We start from the raw sequence: 23,237 nt of genomic DNA, 5'->3' as shown, positions 1-23,237 counted from the left end.
ACAAGTTCTAGAGAAATCTATAGGTTGGGCAAAGCTGTCAAAACCTTTAGAACTTAGTCTAATTACATTGACTTTTTTAAAATTAAGGATAAACTTGGGGAGCATAAGAGTAAACTACCTAACTTTGGTTCTAACAATATGGTGTTAGGATACTAATTACACTCATGTGAGGACCAATTTGACCAAGGGTCTTTGTTCGAAGAATAGAAATTATAAGAAGACCATGATGGTGGAATTGTTGAAGAGTTAAAGAAATGGTAAAAGAGTAAAAAAAAAGGGATTTCTTGGGGGAAAAGTCATTAAGGAAGGGGATTAAAGTATAATTATCCCTAACAATATTTAAGTTCACATAGGCTTATAACTGCTCAATAGAATTGACCTTGGGTGACCTAAGACCTAAACAAAAATAAGCCTAGCCGAGGGTTACCTTTAGACCAAGTAAAAATTACCCCTGGCCATGAGTTACCCTTTGCCAAGCAAACAATTAAGCTTGGCCAAGATTGAGGTATAGACAGACTTAAATTTAAGCTTGGCCAAGAGTTAGGTACAGCCATGCTTAAATTTAAGCTTGGCTACGGGTTAAGTACGGCTAGGCTTAAACCAAAATTTTGAAAAATGGCCTTCAGGCCTTGTAGTTGATTGAAAATGGGGTTTTTAAAACCTTTTTGAAGTACACTTGGGTCAATTTCTTTCTCAAAAGATTTTTGGTGTTCTCGGGCTCGACCTAGAAAAAAATGGGATATCTATAACTGTCGTTCTTTGTGAGAATTACCTATAGCGAATCATAAAGACGTACACTCAAATTCCTTCCTTTCTAGGAAGATCGAGTCTATTTTCTTGTTCGTATCTCACTTTAGTGAATGAAAATTAAATATATTAAAATAAAAGGTCGATTCTCCCAAGTTTTGGGTCTGACAGGGGTTAGATAAAAAATTCTAGGCTTTTTGGCTCGATGTATGGCTCTCGAAGCTTTTGAAAAAACAAATTTCAGGGCATGATATAAGGCTCTTGAAACTGTTTGATAAAAAAAAGATTTGAAAGTAAGAATTTCAATCTGTGTTCACTTCGGTAAAAGTTGACTTTGCATTTAAAGTTAATAAAATTTTCTAAGATTAAGTTTAACTTAGGTATTTTCCGATGATTGAACGTCCACAAAGAGATCATAAGGTGAAGAAAATTTACTTGAATCCTACTATTGAAGAGGTGGCTTAGATTTGAATGTACACCCTTTGGGGGACCTTAAGCTCTTAGCACTACGCAACGCCTCTGGTGGGCTTGGGTTTGAACGCACACCCCTTAGGGAACCTCAAGCTCTTAACACTACTCTATGCCTTAGGTAGGTAAGATAATGTTTGATTCATCTTCAGGAATTCATTACTTTTAATTATATTGTTCTTTTGTCTTCTATATGCTCCGAAATAACTTTTTGGGATATTTTTTTCCTTCTCTTTGATTTGTGTGTTCCTACATTAAACCAAGAAAACTCTTTTTTTTTTTTATCCTTTTCTTTTTTTATCTTTTAAATATTTTTGCATTTTTTTAAAACTTTTTTGACCTTTTCACTTTTTTGGCTTTTATTATTATTTTTTTTTCTATTTTGTTTTCTTCTCTTGGACATTAGTAAGGTACGACCAAACTAAATTTGTTTGCTTGGTCCTGGGTCATCCCCATACCAGAACATTTCCAAAATTTTAAAAATCGAAAATGAGCTTCATTTTACTCATTTGCTCCTTAGCTCATCCAGATTTCGATCCATGGATTTTCTCTTTTGTGTTTGACTCATAGTGTATACTCGACTCGTGGTGCGTAGCCTTGATCCGATTTTTTTTCCATGTCCAATTCACAACGATTTGAATAATCGCAACCAATTGTGATCGAATCGGTCTGATTCTTCGCCTTTGAACCTCAAATTTCCTTATAAGGTACGTGGTAATAGCCGAATTCCTTCAAATTGGTCATTTAATTCCCTGAATTCATGAGATTAGAGCCTTGATTTGACGATTGGTATGGAGATTGGGTGTTTTTTGGTTGGATTATGGGTAAGTTGGGTTATGAATTGGGTTGAATTTTATTGGAATTGAGTTGAATTTTGGGATTTGATGAATGTAGGGAGTGTATTGGAGTTGGATTGATGGATTAGGATGGGTTGGAAAATGATTTAATGGCTTGAGAGATGCTATTTCATTTTGGCACTCCACGTGTTTAATGAAATGGGTTGAAAAAATGATGAGGTTTGGGGATAGGTAAGGTATTGAATAGGCTTAGGTAGGGATTTGGATGGTTTAGGTGGGATTTTTATTGACTTTGGGCGATTATCTCATGTCGGACACATCACGTGTTTGGCAAAATGCTTCAACAGGATGGACATAGGTTTGAGGGAAATGGCTTAGGATTTAAATTGGTTAAGGCATGGTATTTTTGTGACATAGGTTTTGGTGTTTTGATATTTTTTAAATTTTTTGTTTTTTTTTGTGATTTTTTTGGTATGACTCTTAGTTGGCTTCTGACATTTATCATGTTTTCTTTTCTCCTTAGATGAGATGATTTAATATCTTCAAATCTTTGACAGGGGTTAGTCTTAGATAAGCAATGTCCCAAGTCCTCAGTCCGTAATCAAGCCTGTTGTGAGTATTTGTCTTAAGTTTTCATGAGTCATGTGTGTTACCTAAGTCCAATTTTTTTTATCAATCCATCAATGTCCTGTTTTCTTCGAATTGAGTCTACCTTTTCCCTGTTGAGTCGAGTTAGTTTGTCAAGTCTATAGAGATGTCTGTCGTCCCATCTAAATTTGATTGGATAAAGGAAATTTCAGAATACCTTGAGCGCATTAAAGGATTAACTAATAATCTGAGTTCAAAGATATATTTTTTCCTGAACAAGAAGATAATGGTCGGGCTCAACCTTTCATCGAGAAAGCAAAAGTCATTGACCTCGAAACAGAAGATAATTCCTAAAGAAATTCAAATAGAAATCATAATATCTCTAGAGGAACACAAGGGAATAATGAATTTACTTAGAAATTTCAAAAAACTTGTTTGTGTGATCCTATGAGGATATGTTAGATACAAGCTTGGGTGTTGTCCGACATGGAATAGATACTCGCTCGATGAAATAGAAATACCAATAATATCAAAGAAGATGTTACAAAACGTATCAATGTTGTCCTCACTGCATCTATCATAAGTCAATACAGGATACCTTTGGAATTGATATCTGATAACGGATCACAATTCAAAGTCGAGATTATTACTTTATGTTCAAAGTTTAAGATCCAACATCATCTCTCTACCATCCTCAGATTAATGGAGCGATTGAAGCAAGCAGCTAATAAGAGTCTCAAAATAATCATCGTGAAAATGTATCAATCGTATTGGGATTGGTCAGAGAAGCTACCATTCACACTATGGAGGTATCATACTTCAAATACAATCTTTCATTGGAGTTATTCTCTACTCTCTAGTATATGATATGGAAGTAATCTTACCAGTTGAAATGGAAATCTCGTATCTCGAAGCCTTGATGGAAAATCAATTGTTAGAAACAAACTAGGACTGTCATGGGTACGAAGAACTAAACTTGATTGAAGAAAAATAACTTAATTCGAGGAGAGTTTTACCCTCAAAGATCTGAACGCCTCGACAAATTGCTAAATCAGGCTGCAAAATGAATTGTCACTAGCTTTGGCATTTAGATATCGCACTATCTACCGAAATATATTTGCTATCTAGTTTGCTTCAACCCTCTGTCAAAGAGGGATATATATAGACACCCCATTCTCACACTCGCCTGATTATTCAACTCATCAACCTGATTATGATGGTTTTCAATGATGGATGAATATTCCAATGCTTTATTTTGTTACTAGATATGTTTTAGAAATTTGGATGAGGTATTTCAAACAAGCAAAATTTTAGAAAGCATGTTATGCTAGGAAAATATGACCTAAAAAAGATAAAAATTGTCATTTTTTAGACAAAAAGAAGTTTTACAAGAAAAATCACTAAAAATGATCAAATTACCAAAATACCCTAACATCAAAACATCCCTAAAGCTTATGTTACGCTTAGGAAAATCCTTGCGAATACATAAAACAATAAATTAAAATCAAATAAACTATTATGCCAATTTTCACCAAATTTGACAAAATTACGAATATACCCCTCATAGGTTCATGACCATTTCACGCAAAAAACCAATAAATGAAACAAATCGATACTCTTATTGAATTCTTATGAAAAACTTATTTCAAAACATCCCAAAACATCAAAAAACGACTTCGAAACATAAAAGCCTCTTTGAGGGCAAAACTATAATTTTCCAACCATAAAAATTTAAAATTTCGAAACTAATAATTAAAATATTAATTAACGTAAAGTGAAACCTTAATAAATTAAATTTTAAATTTTAAACAAATAAAATCAATTAATTAAGCCCACGGGCCAAATTTTAAGTGGTGGTCCACTTATTCAAGTGGGGTCCACCTAATATTTATAAGAAGGCCCCTCCATTTGGGGTCTCAAAAAATTAAAATATAATCAGGGAGTTCTCTAAAAAAACTAAAAAATATTCTTTCATTGTACGTAAGAATGGAAATCCTAATTTAAAATCCTAATTCAAAATCCTAATTAAACCCTAATTAACATTATTTTAAAGAGACCTAGTCAAACTAAAAAACTTTCAAAAACTCTATAAAAAGGAGTCTCCACAAACTAATCTCGCAGGTTAAGAAAAACCTTAGGAAAGAAAGGCCAAAAACTCTCTCCAACCTTCCAAAACCTAAATCTGAAACCTCAAGTCTCTATTCAACACCCAAACCCTGTTTTTTAGTCAAAAAAAACTTAGAAATCCTCAAAAAACACTCAAAAACCCTCAAAGCACCCAGAATAACCAATAAATACTCATATTTAGGAGAAGAATACCTCATCTCCAAAATTGGAAGGATCATACAAGGAGCGCACTTCCCCAGTATTGAGGGAATCTACCATCGCAATCATCAGGTAAACTAGCTTTTTATTTATTTTATTATTTAGGTCATTTTTTTAGCAATGTAATTTTTAGAAAAAGTAGATAATAGCATTTGCTGGGTGGGATTGGTGTCTAACACCTTCCAATCCCATAACCTGATCCCTAGACCCGTAGTTTCTTTTCATAGATTAATGTTATTTATATGTTTAGAATCATGATTCAGTTCCTAAACCGTAAAATTAAGTGATGACTCCCAAACACCAAAAAGTAGATCTGCAACCCGCGGATCGAGGGCACTTTCACCTTGCTATGGAGTTGTCCAATCTATAATCATTTCCAACTTCAAATAATCATCTATCTTAGCAGCAATCTGAACCAATGAAGAAAAATTGGACGTGGTGTGCCCTATCAGATGAGTATAGTAGTATTGAGGTGAACATTGTGTTCATCTCGATTTCTATCATGAGAGGCTTCACTTGTGAAACGGATTCTCTCCATCGCTGAACATACTCTTTGATGGTCTTTTTGGGCTTTGTTGTCAATTTGGGTGCACCTTGCCTATCCAATGGCACATATATATTGAATCTATAGTTACCTATGAAGGCGGTGGCCAAGTCTCTCCAATGCTAAATTTTGTTGTGGTCCCATGGAGTGGACCATTTTTGTATTACCCTTATCCGTGGAAACATTTGCACTAGGAGCTTGTCATATTTTCCCAATTGGCATATCGCACCATAGTACAGTTTTAGATGGGTGAGAGGATAGCTAATACCATTGTATTTCTCAAACTCTAGACACTTGAAGTCCATTGATGATACAAAGTCCGGATAGAAACATAGATCATCAAACCTAAATCTATCTTGGGAATAATCCCTTTTTCAGTTGGTTTAAATCTTTCATAATCGCATCCATACGACTTGACAACTTGTCCTTAGCATGTTGTGGGAGTGGACATTGAGTAAAGATCAGGAGGAGATGTTTATGGTTGGAGCTGGTACTGGCACATTGGTCTGAACCTGGTCGACGTAGGATCAAGAGTTAATGATATTGGAGGAGATACTATTGTTGGATTTTCTATTATGGGTATTTGTTGAATAAACTATCCTGAACTATTTGCATGATTCTAAATAGCTTGAGTAACCCCTGAAATCTGAATCAGCGTTGATAGCATGTTCCCAATTGATGCCACTTGATCATTTAGGTTCTTAAATGCTTATTCACTAACCGAATGATTGCTAGTCAGATTGTCTATAGCAAATAGGTTTTTTGTAACTGGAGGCTCAGTTATATATGTTGGCTACATAATAACAGTCTTGGACTTGAGATGATACCAAATTTGTGTTGTAAACCCTCATCTCAATTATTTGCTCTTTAAATGCCCAATGTTGGGACCCTTGGAACAAAAGATCGCTTTGAAGCCTAGGTACCTTTGATAAAGAAAAAAACAAAACATTTTATTTTAGTTCCAAGAAAACGATGACTTTGTTGATATTTTATTGGTTTTTGGTTTTGATTTTGAGTCAATATCAAGCCCCTATCACGGTGAGATTATGAGAGACCCTAAAAAACTTTAGGAGAAAGGATAATTCTTGTGGTTTCTCTTTTTTTTTTGACACCTAAAGGAATGTAGAAGAATTATCATAAACAAATCTAAGATGTTCTACTAAGGACCCTAAAGTGATAAAAGAAGTAGAAAAAAAAAAGGAAATGAATGCTAAGGCAACCATTAAGATGTATAGAAGTCTTTGAGAGACACGAACTATGAAAAGAAATGCGACTAATTTGACCTTTAAGAGATCCAAAGGTATTTGAGAGACTCAAACTACGAAAAGAAAAGCGACTAATTTGACCTTTAAAAGGTCCAAACGTCTTTGAGAGACTCGAATTACAAAAAGGAAAAACAATTAATTTTACCTTTAAGAGATCCAAAAGTCTTTGAGAGACCCGAACTACGAAAGGAAATGCGACTAATTTGACCTTTAAGATGTCCAAAGGTCTTTGAGAGACCCGAACTACGAAAGGAAATATGACTGATTTAACCTTCAAGAGGTCCAAAGGACTTTGAGTGACCCGAACTACAGAAGGAAATGTGACTAATTTGACTTTTAAGAGGTCCAAAGGTCTTTGAGATACCCAAACTACGAAAAGAAATACGACTAATTTGACCTTTAAGATTTCCAAAGGTCTTTAAAATACCATAATTATGAAAAGGAAATGCGACAAATTTGATCTTTAAGAGGTCCAAAAGTCTTTGAGAGATCTGAACTACAAAAAGAAATGCGACTAATTTGACTTTTAAGGGTTCCAAAGGTCTTTGAAAGACTTGAACTACGGAATGAAATACATGTTAATTTTACCTTTAAGAAGTCCAAAGACTTTTGAAAGATCCGAACTACGAAAAGAAATGTGAGCTAATTTGACCTTTAAAATGTCCAAATGTCTTTGATAGACCTAAACTATGAAGGAGATGCGAGCTAATTTGACTTGTAAAAAGTCCAAAGATCATTGAGAAATCCGAATTACAAAAGGAAATGTGACTAATTTGACCTTTAAGAACTCCAAAGGTCTTTGAGAGACCTGAACTACAAAAAAAAAAAAAAAAAATACAAGCTAATTTGACCTTTAAAAGGTCCAGAGTTGTTTGAGAAACCTGAACTACAGAAAGGAAAACATACTAATTTGATCTTAAAGAGGTCCAAAGATTTTTAAAAGACCTGATCTACAAAAATATGTCGAATGTAGGAAACATAAAGGAAAAGGTCCCTTGTATGGGTGTTAGGCCCAAACCTTTGAGTTAGGACTCTAGTGTATAAGGCAAAAGTTGGAAAACCTTAGAGAACATTCATTGTATAAATACGCCTTTCCCTTGAACCTCGGAAGTGGGTATCTCAAATTTATGAGATTTAAACCAGAAAGGTCTTAAAGGAGGATCGTTGTATAAGGTCATTTTGCCTTTGAATCTTGAAACTAGGTATCTCATGTGTATAAGATTCGAACCCATGAAATTTTGATAGGATTGCACAGCTCTTATTGACGAAGATCGTGGTGACCCACGAGTGGAATTGAGCTCTAAGGTTCTAACAAACCTGCAACAAATAAGGATTTGTTGTGTGCACGACCCTTGTCGAAAAAAGATGATGAAGTGATGCTACTGATCATAAGAGGTTCTAACAAACTTAAAATAGATCAGAATTGATGACACTATGTGTTTTAAGAATTTTGAAGTTCAAAGGAAGAAGGAGTGAAGATTTATCATATGGATTGAGGGTGAAAAGCTTTTCTTCCCACTTTGGATTAAAGTACAACTTAGACTTAGGAATTCAAATTGGATTTGAAAGGACGAGTACTTTTATACCTATAGATACACCTAAACCTAAAAAATCGAAACCTTAAGTCTAATTTGGAAAGAACACAAATCCTAGAAGTTGGTATGATCAAGATGCGAAACAAATTCCTAACTTCTTTTAGGATTCTTTAAATTCGAATTATTCGATTGGATTCACACAAGTAAGGATTAACTACTTGAATACATAGGTAAACCTATGGTGATAGGAGTGATGGCAATGAGTCCTAATCCTATACTTGTGAAAATCTAGTAAACTTCGATGGACCTAGAGCTTGAATCTAAGAGTAAGGTTGCCCTTGACACTAACAAACCCTTGGCTCAACACTAAGGGGAAATTTGTAAACACAATAGATTTCAATTTAGACTCACCAGGATAAGTTTATAAAATGGGGAAAAGTCAAGGTTCTGTTTCGATCCATGGGAGAAGTTCAAATTAGGCCAAATACTTGTTCTACCCAGGGGTGAGGGTGGATAGTACCAAAAACTCTACCTTTGGTCGTAGGTGAGGCCATTCTAGGCTACAATAGGGCCTGCCCGAAGGTCAGGTATGGTCAAGTAAAATAATTGCTCTGGCCAAAGATCAGGTGTAGCCAAACAGAATTTTTGCCTTTGTTAAGGGTAAGGTACGACTAGGCAAACGTTTTGCCCTAGCCAAGGAAAAGGTACAGCCAGGCAAAATATTTTTCTTGGTCGAAGGATACTAGTGGACCCCTAAAATTGGCTTTGACCTACAGATCAGAACTTATTTTTCTATAAAATATTTCTTTCCCAACATCAATTTTCAACTAGTTTTACTGGGTTTTGGCCCTTTTCAAGTTGGAAATTGACTTTGGGGAGTCTAGGTCATTAGGAGGTGTCTTTTAAGGCTTAAAAGAATGAAAAAAATGAGAAAAAAAAAACCCTTTACCAAAGATGGGATACCCTATTCTATTACATGGACCACTAAAACAAGACCTTACAACTTGACCTTCGTAGGTGGACTTGGACTTACAATGCTTTAAGGAGTTGGCACACATTCCGTTGGGATTCGTTTTTTCAAAAATGTGTCCAAAACCTCTAACCGAAAACTATATAAGATTGGTGATAGATAAGTGGAAGGTTCTCAAATCTTCAAGCCTTCACACGAGCCAAAACAAGTGTTTCATAGGTTGATGATTGAGTTGGATATTTTCTTCATAGTGACTTAAGGTGAGTGACCTCAAGGCGTAAGATTACTTGGATCTAGGGCTAGAGACTTTTATAGGACAGGTGGATTGTGCATTAGCTAAAATCGAAATATGCACAAGTACATTTTATAACAAAGGTAAGCCAACTTTACAAGTAAATCAATCCAAAGACAAATAAACAAATTAGTCCCACAACATTAACAATACTCACCACACAACAACAAAGAACACAAAGGAATAAAAATAAATGTTAGCTATGTAAAACCTTGAGTTTTTTATTCATATCTCAAGAAAAATAATAATGGAATTTTGAGAAAATCCTAAAAGTGGGACTTAAGATAAAACTTTAGGATCTACTTCTGATCATTTTTAATGAAATCTGACCTCACCATTAAATTTAAAATGGTTGAAAAATATACTTTAGTTGATAAGCACGCTCAAATACGAGTCTGAACAAAGAAGTTACAAAATCCTCGATTTTCGAGTCGGACTAGGCTAAACTAATGACTTTTTCCTACAGTAAGAATTTTTAAAATTTGATCACACCATTAGGTTTATAACGAAAAATTCTAAAATATTGATTATTTACTTATCATTTTCGAAGTTTAAAAAGTCAAATTATTGTCAAAAATGAAAACGACGTCAATTTTGGGGTCCAATTGGGTCGAAAACGTAAAATTTTTTAGAGACATAATTCGTAGAATTTGACTATACCATTAGATCCAAAACAAAAAATTAGACAAAATAAAGTATTCATTCGTCACTTTTAGAGTCCGAACGGTCAAGTTATCGTCGAACAAAATAATAGCTAAAATACCGATTTCGTCCCGCACTTATATAAATAATTTTTTTTAATAAAAAACACTTTTCATTGTCATCCAAATTCGTCCAAAAACCAACTACGTAAATTGATTTTTGTTTCGATTTTCAAACTCTGATTCGTCACTTCGACCTCCGACGCAGAAGGGAAAAAGGTTCATAGGCTCGACATCTACAAAATCCACCTAATATCTTTTTGTTTCATCATCTCTTTTGCCTCGTATCATAAAAAAATAGTCTTATATAAAACGGGGGTTTCGTAACTTCAACCTCGAATTTTATCTATTTCAGGGTCAAACCGTCCTCCGTCGCAGAAGAAAGAAAGAATGACGGCATCGAGATCTTCGAAACCACTGAGCCAAATTCAAAAATTAGTTGTCTCGAAGTTTTGATCCATCTCAATTTCCATGCCAATCGTCTAGATTTTTGCCCACGTGTTTCAAATTTTTTCGCATAGGGATTGTAAGGACTCTCAATTTCTATCGGTAATCATAAATTGTGAAAATTGCATTTAGGATTTTAACGAAAACCTATAATGTGTTTCTAAAAATATAGAATTATTTTTGTTATTTCAAATTCATGCTAGAACTTGCATATTTGATATGTTTAATTGCATTTTATAACAAATTATACGTGAGTATGACATTTCACTTGGTTATTTTCGTCAGTTGGATTCTGTACACTGTTCGAACCTTGTTTTGATATAAGTTTTGTAATTTTTCAATGTTATTGATTAAATAAAATGATTTAATATTCAATGAACTCATATTGAGTTGTTGAATATCAGAAAGTGAATATCTTGTTCGACAAATTGAAAATTACTAAAATTGAAAAAATAAAAGGGAAAAAAGATATGAAATGGTAAAATGTAAAAATTACACCCGAGGGGTAATGTCTATATGTTACATTTTAATGTTGTATGTAGGTTGGTGAAGGGATATTTAGGGATAATGATTGGTTGCATGTTTATTTAAATTATGTTGATGCAGAGGCTCTAAGTTCTATTATTTATTTTAGCAGGGTGGCCACAATTGCATGATAGGAAATTGGATATTTATTCTCAACCTTGTATTATTAATTTCTCTTTTGTGAGCTGTTAAAGAGTCTGTGAATGCCTTAAGGGATAGTGTGTCATATCATCCGGAATGATGTACTATCCTGGAATGTACAGTAAAGACCACCAAACTTATATGTGATATGGGACGCGTATGAGAGTGGAGTCATAACTGAAATCTGGGTTTATTCCTCTTTATCTCTACCAGTGAAGTTGTAATGTGAAGGTAGTCGTATACGAATGGTATGTATATTTAAGAATCACATACACGTCTGATAGGCATAGACGAAGATGATTAGTTAGTTATCACTAACAATCTATGGTAATCGAACGTTCTGACACATCGAAAAGAGACCTATTGCTTACAGTCACGTAAAATGGCCCACCTGAGCCGAATAAATGTTTCATAAGTGTGGTAAACAGCGACCAACCATAAAATCAGGAACTAATACTTTATTATGAAACATCATGTCCCAACTGGGAGCGATCTAGTCGTGAATCACAACTCTCTAATTCCACTACTCCACCATTGTGTATTATGTATCTGTTGTCTTATTTTGATATATAAAATGAAATGCATGTTTATTGTTTCCATTTGGTCAATTAGATATATATAAAAATAAAATGCTATAGTGGGTACTGTTGATTAATGTAATGTGAGTTTTAAAATATTTAATTACTTATCCCTGGTTATATGTACCAGTTAATCGTAGTTTCTTCTATAAGACTTTATATATTTTAAAATGATTCAATGTGTTTATTCGTTAATGTTAGGAGAGGTTATTGGCAGAAATTATTTTCTTCCCTACTAGGTAAATATTGTTACTCACCCTTTCCTTTTCCACTTTTTTGGTTTTTAGATTCAGAGCTTGGCGAAGTAGGTATAAAGCACGAGTGAGGATCATCTGGTGGGCCAAATAGACAACCAGAGTTCGTCACCTGGTGAGAATTAAAGCTATACCCATTAGTGGTGTTGATTTTTCCACGAGTATTATAGATTTTATACTAAGCGTTAGGACGTTTACAAGAGAGATGAATGTTTTTATAATCCTATATTTTATTTATCCTTCGGTACTCTGATATATCGTACGTTATTAGATGTATATAGGCTTCTGCTAGTATTATATTTTGTTTGTATATATGTAGGATAATGTATGTTGTTTATCAGGTACAGGTTGAATGCCTTGGAATGCTAACATAAACAAATGAGACCATGCCGAAATTTCGAGGCGCCACCTAATACCTTGAGATCCAACATGGGGCTTTGTGTTAACGTTTGGTGGGACGCCACAAATGGTATCAGAGCACAATATTAGATCCGTATGGGATATAGATCTGTTATGTTTTTAGACGTTTGTTGATACTACAAATATTAGAGCAATAATTATAGAGTGTCACCAGGGATTCGTTATCCGAGCTCATTAGTTGTTCCGTATTAGAATTACGAGTTCTTCCGTATCTAGAAATCTATAGAGCTTACTAAGCCTAAGATAAGATTCTTGGTTTGTTCTATTATTAATTGAAATGAAGTCCATTACTAAGTTTCAGGCTACAATAGCAATTCATAGTTATGTAAGAGCGGTTTTGGCCTTATTCTGATAAGTGCCTCGTTACGAATAAAAACAATCGAGAGGAGTGGACGAGGTAGAGGCCAAAACGCAAAAAAGACAAGACAGGTTTTAGATCAGACTACTGACCCGATAGTACAGTTAATGTCATTCATGGGACAGATGGCCGAGTCTCATGTTAAGTTTAGAGAGGAAATATGAATAATACAACCACTACCACCTCGAAACCAAATGGAAAGAAAGCAATTAGTATCTATTAAGAGATTAACAATTATGAAACTAGCAAATTCTTAAGAAAAATAACAATACGTGAGGATTGATATTATAGATATACCAACTCAATGGATGAAAGAATTTTATAAAAAACAACAACATATACTACTAAATCAGTCGAAAGAAAAAGTTGTGATATATTATGAATATGGTAAATTAGGACATAATGGAGAACAATGTTCAGGTCGACGTCAACCGATTAAGAATGCGTGGCTTAAAAAGATGCTAGACAAACTAATTCAGAGAAGACCACCAGATTTTAATAAAGTTGATAACGTACTCGTGCTACCCCGAACAGACAAGAGTAGTGATCGAAAGTGAGAAATGGTACAAGACTTATCACAATTGCAAGGCACACTATTAAATCCAAGAAATAAGGAAGCGTTGGACTTCATCGCAAGAATAAAATATTATTCTGCCTCAGGGACCACTACCATAGGTCGTGCTTTTGAAGAATGAGATAATTTACCAACCTAAAGGATAGGTAAATCCAGTTATGTGGTTATAGAATTTTCAATGATTACGTCCACCAAGATGTGGGGGTTTTTTCAATCCGATTGAGGTCAATGAGTAGGTTTTGAAGACTTGAGAGATTTTGAGTGTCATGTAGTACCCGAGAGATCAGTGAGTGATGGTAACTACATTCCAGTTGGACGGGGATGCCAGTCATTAGTAACATTTTGAGAGGAATGTATTGGGAGATAAATCATTTGAGTAGGTAAACTTCGAAAAAATATTTGTTGATAGATTTATATCCGAGACTACTCGAAAAATCAAGCACTAGGAGTTTTTGAGATAAGTGCAGTGTAATCTATCGATTACAGACTATGATATGATGTTTACTAGGTTGTCACGATATGCACCCAAGCTTATCTTGACAGATCTATAGAAGGCCCGTAGATTCTTTAGAGGACTATAACCCTATGTAAGAGCCAAGAGGTCGATGATTGAGACTACCAATTATAGAGATACGATGAGTTGAACTTAATGGGGTAGAGCCAGGGGAGATGGAATTACAGACCTGTAGGGGGCAAATTAGTCGACCTTAGACTTATTTTCCTCCCAGATCAGATCCAACCAAGAGGTCGATGTATTCGAGGCCAATTTCCTCTGGATTAGTATATCCATAATATAGAACTCTTTCACTATCAAGTTGTAGAGTCTTTTATCACTAAGTTATAGAGCAGTGGAACTCTAATGATGTCAATAGGGCCAAATGACCCAACAAGATAGGTTTAGACCGTGCAGGAACTAGTTTACCAACTGCCTACTTCATAGAAACTTACGAAAACAAGATCATTGACATGTTACGCGTGTAGTCAGGTGGGACATATCAGAAGAAAGTGTTCTCTATTACAGTGACAAGCAAGGGTGGTGACCTAGGAGAAAGTACCTATCTTCGATAAAGTTTTGGAAGTTACGGATTCTAATTATAATGTTAGAAAGTGGAATTCTATTTAATATTGGTTCCTTTAGATCATATAATTCTGTTGAGATTTTGTACACTTGCTAGAACTAGAAACTACTGACATGGGTCGAGTAATGCAATTATCTACACCGCAAGGAGACTATGATTGATAAAAAGTTATTGAGATAGTATGGGCAAAGAATTTGATGAAATAGGCACGATAAGGTAAAATAAAAAATGGAATATTGTATTAAATATAAAGATAGTGGTGTATTGGGAATGGAGATTTTAATGCAGTTTGCGAATTTAGTATTAATATATTTGTATTATATTATGGATATATTAAATGTGGACGTTGTGTATTATTTTATTAAAAAGTATTAAATGGTGTGTAAATAATAGTGGTTTGTTTGCGATAAGTCTATGCATTGAGGAGTAATAGTCATGGCAAGTATGAGTAAAATATAATAGACGGTGAAATTTGTGAGAGAAGTAAAGATAAATAATAGAGAAGATGTGAAAGGATTGTTATTAATAGATATTAGTGGGGAAGTGATATAATGTGAGTTAATTGTTGTCTTAAGGTTATACAAAAAATAGATTAATTGGAGTGATTAATTAATGAATGTGTTGCGGTGACGCAATACAAGTGACATAAGGTTACGAGTTATAAATGAGATTGGCTTGAAACTAAGAAAGAAGATAATTATACATGTCGTGTTAGTAGAATAGCAACAAAGCTTGATAAGGTATGATTTCAATTTCAATGACGAAATTTTTATTAAGGGGGAGAATCGAAGAAAAATAAATAATGAAATTTTGAGAAAATCTTGAAAATAGGACTAAAGATAAAACTTTAGAATCTATTTCTAATCATTTTTAATGAAATCTGACCTCACCATTGGATTTAAAATAGTTAGAAAACATACTTTAGCTTATAAGTACGCTTAAATTCGAGTTCGAATAAGAAGTTACAAAATCCTCGATTTTCGAGTCGGACCAGGCTAAAATAATGAATTTTTACTAGAGTAAGAATTTTTAAAATTCGATTACACCATTGGGTTCGTAACAAAACTATTTATTTATCATTTTTCAAGCCTAAAAAGTCGAATTATTGTCAAAAACGAAAACGACGTTAATTTTAGGGTCTAATTGGATCGAAAAAGTAAATTTTTGTTAGATATATAATTTATAGAATTTGACCATACAATTAGATCCAGAATGAAAAATTATACAAAATAGAGTATTCATTGTCACTTTTGAAATTCGAACGATCAAATTATCGTTGAACGAAACAATTGGTAAAATATCGATTTTGTCCCGTACTTATATAAATAATTTTTTTAATAAAAAATACTATTCATTGTCATCCAAAAGCCAACCGCAACATTTTTTTAAAATAAATTGATTTTTGTTTCGATTTTCAAACTCTGATTCGTCGCAAACAGTCTGTCTTCGACCTCCAACGTAAAAGGAAAAAAGATATATAGCCTCGACATCTACAAATCCCACCCAATATCTTTTCGTGTCATCTTTTCTTTTGTCTCGTATCATAAAAAAAATAATCGTATATAATATGGTAGTTTCGTAACTTCGATCTCGGATTTCATCTGTTTTGAGGTCAAACCGTCCTTCGTCGTAGAAAGGAGAAATGACGATGGCATCGAGATCTTTGAAACCATCGAGTCAGATTCAAAAATTAGTTGTCTCAAAGTTCGATCCATCTCGATTTTCATACCAATCGTCTCGATTTTCATACCAATCGTCTTGATTTTCGCACACGCGCTTCAATTATTTTTGCACAGAAATTGTAAGGACTCTCAATTTCTATCAGTACTATAAATTGTGAAAATTACATTTAGGATTTTAACGAAAACCTGTAATGTGTTTCTAAAAATATAGAATTCTTTTTGTTATTTCAAATTTACGTCAGAACTTGCATATTTGATATGTTTAATTGTATTTTATAACAAATTATACGTGGGTAGGATATTTCACCGGGTTATTTCCGTCAATTAGGTTCTGTGCACTACTCGGATCCTGTTTTGATATAAGTTTTATAATTTTTCAATGTTATTAATAAAAAAAAGATGTTTTAATATTCAATGGACTTATATTGAGTTAATGAATATCAGAAAGTGAATATCTTATTCGACAGATTGAAAACTGTGAAAATTGAAAAAAAAAAAGGAAAAAGGGGATAAAAAATGGTAAAATGTAATAATCATACCCCAGGAGTGATGTCTGCATTTTACATTGTAATGTTGTATGTAGGTTGGTGAAAGGATATCTAGGGATAATGATTGATTGCATATTTATTTAAATTCTGTTGGCGTAGAGACTCCAAGTTATATTTTTTATTTTAGGCCAGGTGGCCATAGTTGCATGGTAGGAAATTGGATATCTATTCCCAACATTGTATTGTTAATTTCTTTTTTATTTTCAAATGAAAATAATATATATATAACTATTTTGTGAGCTGTTAAAGAGCCTGTAAATGCCTTAAGGGATAGTACGTCATATCATCCGGAGTGGTGTACTATCCTGGGATGTACGGTAGGGACCACCAAACTCATATGTGGTATGGGACGCGTATGAAAGTGGAGTTACAATTGAAATCCGATTTTATTTCTCTCTATCTTTACCACTGAACTTGTAATGTAAAGGTGATCGTATACGAATAGTTTGTATATTTGGAAATCACATGCATGTATGATAGGCATAGACGAAGATGATTAATCAGTGATCACTAACAATCTATAGTAGTCGAACGTTCTGACACATCGAAAAGAGATCCATTGCTTACAGTCACATCAAATGGTCAGCCTGAGCCGGATAAATGATCCCGCAAGTGTAGTAAACAACGACTAGCCATAAAATCAGGAACTAATACTTTATTATGAAACATCTTGTCCTGACTGGGATTGATCCATTTGTGAATCCTAACTCTCTAATTCCATTACTCCACGATTGTGTATTATGTATCTGTTACCTTATTTTAATATATAAAATGAAATACATGTTTAATATTTTCATTTGGTCAATTAAATTTGTATAAAAAGAAAATGCTATAGTGGGTACTATTGATTGATGTAATGTTAATTTTAAAATGTTTAGTTGCTCATCCCTAACTATATGTACCAGTTAATTGTAGTTTCTTCTATAAAACTTTGTATATTTTAAAATGATTCAGTATGTTTATTTGTTCATGTTAGGAGAGATTATTGGTAGAAATTCTTTGCTTCCCAATTGGGTAACCATTGTTACTCACCCTTTTCTTTTTTATTTTTTTAATTTCAGATTCAGAGCTTGAACAGGCAGGTATAAAGCACGGGTGAAGATCATCTGGTGGGTCAGATAAACAATCAGAGTTCATCACCTGATAAGAATTGGGGTTATACCCCCTAATGGTGTCGATTTGTCCAAGAGTATTATAGATTTTGTACTGAGCGTTAGAACTTTTGTTAGAGTGATGAATGTCTGTATAATCCTGTATTTTTTTTATCCTTCCGCACTCTGATCTATCGTACGTTATTAGATACATATAGGCTTCCGCTAGTATTATATTTTGTATGTATATATGTAGGATAATGTATGTTGTTTATTAGGAGCAAGTTGAACGTCTTGAAATGCTAACATAAACAGAGGAGACCATGCTGAAATTTCAAAATGCCACCTAATGCCTCAAGTTCTGACATGGGGTTTTGTGTTAGCGTTTGGCGGCGCGTCACAAGCTACAAAAATAAAATCAGCAAGTTAATGTTTCAAAATCTACACCAATAATCATTAAAATCTTATTTGAACCCTCAGAATCCCTAGTAAAGTTACTAGGCTATAGATACGAGGATTTCAAAACCTTTCAAGAGGTTTGATCTCATCTACACGGGTTTAGGAGTCGTCACTATTCAATTAAAGTATGAATAGACATTATAAAAGTTTTTAAAAATTCTGTTTGTTTTTTTTTTTTACTTGTAGTGACTTACATAACAAAAAAATAAGGGAAAATGTCTACCTATAACTCTAAGGTAAGGAGGTTCAGTTAAGGGACAAAGAAGGTGTTAGGCACCCCATCCCTCCATCCTAAGATGGTTACCAATATATGACTATAGGTGAAGATTAGAAAATTCTTTTTTTGATTTTGCAAATAAAAGAAATTATAAAGAAAAATTGAGATAAATTAACTATAGTCTAACTCTAAAAAATGAACAAATTAAGACAATGAACATGCCAAAAACAAAAGAAGTTGTTTGCTAAGATTTTTTATGAGACTAGGATTTGGTGAAAATCCACATGGATTTCACTTTTTTAGATCCTAAGGCTCTTTTTAAAGGTTATATACTCACTTGAAAAAAGAGGAACATTGTATTTGATTACTTAAAAATAGAGGAACATTGTATTTCTTTTATTGTGAAAAATGACATCTTTTATGAAAAATGAATTCACCTTAAACTAAAAATCCAGTTAAGGTTTTAGATTTCATTTTCCCGCTGTGTCAATGGGAAAATGAAATTCACCCCCCCCCCCCCCAAAAAAAAAAAAAAACATATTTCATCTTATTTTTCGACCACCACCACCATCATCGACACCACAATCATCAATTGGCACCGTCGTCGTCAAGATCCTCTATCTCTCTCTCCTTCTTCTTCTTCTCTTTTGCACCTTATTTGCAATAACCCTGCTGTGCCTTCTCTCCTCCTCCGCCTTCTCTCACTATTCTATTCTTCTTGTTCTTCTTCTTCTCTTTGAATTTTTTTTTTCCAAACACAAATCAAACACACTTTTTAAATTTTCACCCTACATATTTTCTACCATAATTTTTCAAGGATTTCAAATTCCTTGGAAATTGGGTTTGCATGCAATCAAACTACCTCTATTTAGTTTTTTTTCTTTCTTTTTTTCTTTTTACCTTTTAGAGGTGAAGTGTAGCTTGTGTTGTTACTGTGGGTGGAGTATAGATTTTCTCTATATGTAATCAAATTTGGCTTTTGGGGATTATTCTGAGGAGATCAACTGGCTTAAATACGATAGAGAATTTAAAAGAAAAAATCAGAATATATTGGAGAATCATTGAAAAAAAAACTGTTATTGGCACCCCAACTTTTACCTATTATACCTCATTGAAAAAAGGATAATGATTGAGTGGTAGAGAATAAGTAAAACTTGGAGTGTTAATAAAATATCTCTCTCTCTCTCTCTCTCTCTAGCTGTAAAATGAGTCTCAGGTGGTAGTTTCCCACCTGAGCTTTTTCAAAGTGATATACTACCTTCTAGCATGTTATATTTGAGATGTCCCCCGTTGTCAAAGTGATGCCTTACCTCTTTCTCCCTTTCTTTTGCAAAAGTTGTTGCCCTCACCAATCTTTTAATTATTTTGCCCCCTTAAATATTTGGGGTGATTTAGACACCCACTCTTAATTGTGAGAAACGTGGGAGATGAGGTCTAAGGACCATTTAGAAAGAAAAAAATTCACTAAATGTCCGTCCAAGCTATTGTTGAAAACTTATGGACTATTTAGAAAAAAACCCTTCTACGAGGGTCATTTAAATAATTTTCCCTTATTTCAACCTTTAAAAATCAAGGCAAGCAAGAATTTTTGGGAAAGTAGGAAATTCTAGAATTATTTTATAGAAGAGCTAAAGTGAGGTTAAAAACGATGGATTGAAGAAAATGTTGAATGCATAAGAAAAAGAATAACGATTTTCTAACTAGAAAGTCTTCACTTTGCTCAATACTCAGATGATGTGGAAAGGACACGGAACCAAAGATGTTTATCACCGGGATACACAAATGTACATCCCCATAAAAGATGAGCAGTTGTTTATGCCAAGGAAAAAAGATCCATGGTTCTGTGTCTTTGCCACATCAGTCGAGTATTGACCAAGTGAAAATTTTCTAATTAGAAAATCATGACTCAAAAAAAATTATCATAGAAGTGCTTTAAAACAGTAGCTTTTGAGAGAAAAATTAAAGATAATGTTTTATCTAAAGGTTGAAGATGAGGGCTTTTATGTCATTTAATGTTGTTCTATAAGAGAAGACCATGGTCAAGGGGCATGTCTTCTATTTTATACCACATGAGGTTTCTAAAAATATTCTCCAAAATGTGGATCGGTATCGTTAGATTTAATTGATGTAGCATAGGACATTTATATGTGTCACCATATATTTGGTTAATCAAAAAGTTAGGAGAGAGAAAAGAAAAGTTAGATTACACCTAGGGGTGCACAATGGATCAGTCCAAATCGAGAATCGAGTCTTAGGATTGGATTGGTTTGGTTTGGTTTGGTTTTATAGACAAACGGTTCGATTCTGAATTAAAAATTCAAAAAATCAATTGATTTGGTTCGATTCTCAATTTATGGATGTTCTAGACTTGAATCAAACTGAGAATTGAACCAAAATGCTTATCGGTGATGGTTTGACAGTTTGGTGCAAAACATAATAAATAGTTTTTTTTTATTTTAACCTGTCTCACTTTAAAGTAGGTAGGTCACTTTAGAATTATGAAGAAGCATTCTCATTTCATGACACGTGGTGCTTTGATTTATTTCACACACTTACATTTTGGAAATGTCACATGTAAACTAATGGAGAAGGTGTCATTAACATTTTGATACACTATCCTGGTTTAAAGTTTTTTCTTTATTTAATCATTGAAAATAATAGTATTCCAAATTAAATGAGACAATTTTATGTCAAATCAAAAATTAAATTGACTAAGAGTGTGACTAGTCTTACTAACTTAGTGACGAAAAAATACCTTAGTCTCATTCACAGTCAACATGACCTTGATATTCACTCAGTTAGTAAGGCTAGTCAGACTACTTGAGATGATCCCCAAATTAAATATATATATATATATATATATGGGAAATGTTCAGCACCCTAAGTTTTACCACACACTTTAACAAACGTTTTTTGTCCTACATGGGTTAGAAGTTTTGGAATGAGCTGATTTTTGGTGAGGATGATCTCTATGATTAGAAGATCATCCTCCCCAAAAATCAGCCCATTCCGAAATGTGTAGCCCCATGTTTACACATTGAAAAATCGTGGACCGTTCATTTTTTGTAAATCAATTTTGATGGGGTTAGAAGTTTTGGAATGAGCTGATTTTTGGTGAGGATGATCTCCTCACCATATAGATCATCCTCACCAAAAATCAGCTCATTCCGAAACTTCTAACCCATGTAAGACAAAACGCGTTTGTTAAAGTGTGTGGTAAAACTAAGGGTGGCGAACGGGACCCTATATATATATATATATATATATATATATAGGGAAATGTTCAGCACCCTAAGTTTTACCACACACTTTAACAAACGCATTTTGTCCTACATGGGTTAGAAGTTTCGGAATGAGCTGATTTTTGGTGAGGATGATCTCTACGGTGAGGAGATCGTCCTCACCAAAAATCAGCCATTCCAAAACTTCTTACCCCATCAAAAATAGTTTACAAAAAATGGACGGTCCACGATTTTTCAACCTGTAAACATGAGATTAAACATTTCGGAATGGGCTGATTTTTGGGGAGGATGATCTTCTAACCGTAGAGATCATCCTCACCAAAAATCAACCCATTCCAAAACCTCTAACCCATGTAAGACAAAAAACGTTTGTTAAAGTGTGTGGTAAAACTTAGGGTGCTGAACATTTCCCATATCTATATATAGGGTCCCGTTCGCCACCCTTAGTTTTACCACACACTTTAACAAACGTGTTTTGTCTTACATGGGTTAGAAGTTTCGGAATGAGCTGATTTTTGGTGAGGATGATTTCTATGGTGAGGAGATCATCCTCACCAAAAATCAGCTCATTCCAAAACTTCTAACCCCATCAAAATTGATTTACAAAAAATGGACGGTCCACGATTTTTCAACGTGTAAACATGGGGCTAAACATTTCGGAATGGGCTGATTTTTGGGGAGGATGATCTTCTAATCATAGAGATCATCCTCACCAAAAATCAGCTCATTCCAAAACTTCTAACCCATGTAGGACAAAAAACGTTTGTTAAAGTGTGTGGTAAAACTTAGGGTGCTGAACATTTCCCTATATATATATATATATATATATATATATATATAGGGTCCCGTTCAGCAACAAACATTTTGACAAACATTTTGGCCAAACATTTTTCAAAACATGAGTTAGAGGTTTTGGAATGGGCTGATTTTTGGTGAGGATGATCTCTACGGTGAGGAGATCGTCCTCACCAAAAATCAGCCCATTCCAAAACTTCTAGCCCCAGTTTACAAGTTGAAAAATCGTAGACCGTCCATTTTTGTAAACCATTTTTTATGGGGTTAGAAGTTTTGAAATGGGCTGATTTTTCGTGATGATGATCTCCTCACCGTAGAGATCATCCTCACCAAAAATCAGCCCATTCCTAAACCTCTAACCTATGTTTTGAAAAATGTTTTGCCAGAATGTTTGTTGCTGAACATTTCCCATATATATATATATATATATATATATATATATATATATAATTTATTCAATCAAGTACCCTCTTTCTCCTTCATTGGAGTTCTATTGCAAACTTGTAGAACTCAAACTCGAAGAAATCAATTAGATTTTTTATCGAATGATTTCCATTGAAGTTCCACATCCTTGGTTGTAGCTCCTCCTCCATTG

General features: G+C 33.9%; 1 long non-coding RNA gene across 1 annotated transcript; it reads left to right on the top strand.

Moving 5' to 3' along the window:
- The first annotated feature begins 1,685 nt into the window (after positions 1–1,685).
- LOC147384102 (uncharacterized) lies at positions 1,686–18,241 on the top strand. Its single transcript, XR_015172412.1, has 3 exons — positions 1,686–1,922; positions 12,211–12,292; positions 17,900–18,241. It is a non-coding gene; the product is annotated as an uncharacterized LOC147384102 (long non-coding RNA).
- The last annotated feature ends 4,996 nt before the right edge of the window (positions 18,242–23,237 follow it).

This window comes from Akebia trifoliata, chromosome 15 (assembly GCF_017979445.1).
Source record: "Akebia trifoliata isolate Shusen 1 chromosome 15, ASM1797944v1, whole genome shotgun sequence".
Lineage (NCBI taxonomy): Eukaryota > Viridiplantae > Streptophyta > Magnoliopsida > Ranunculales > Lardizabalaceae > Akebia > Akebia trifoliata.
The sequence above is the reverse complement of the archived record's forward strand: the minus strand, read 5'-3'. Positions and strand labels throughout refer to the sequence as shown.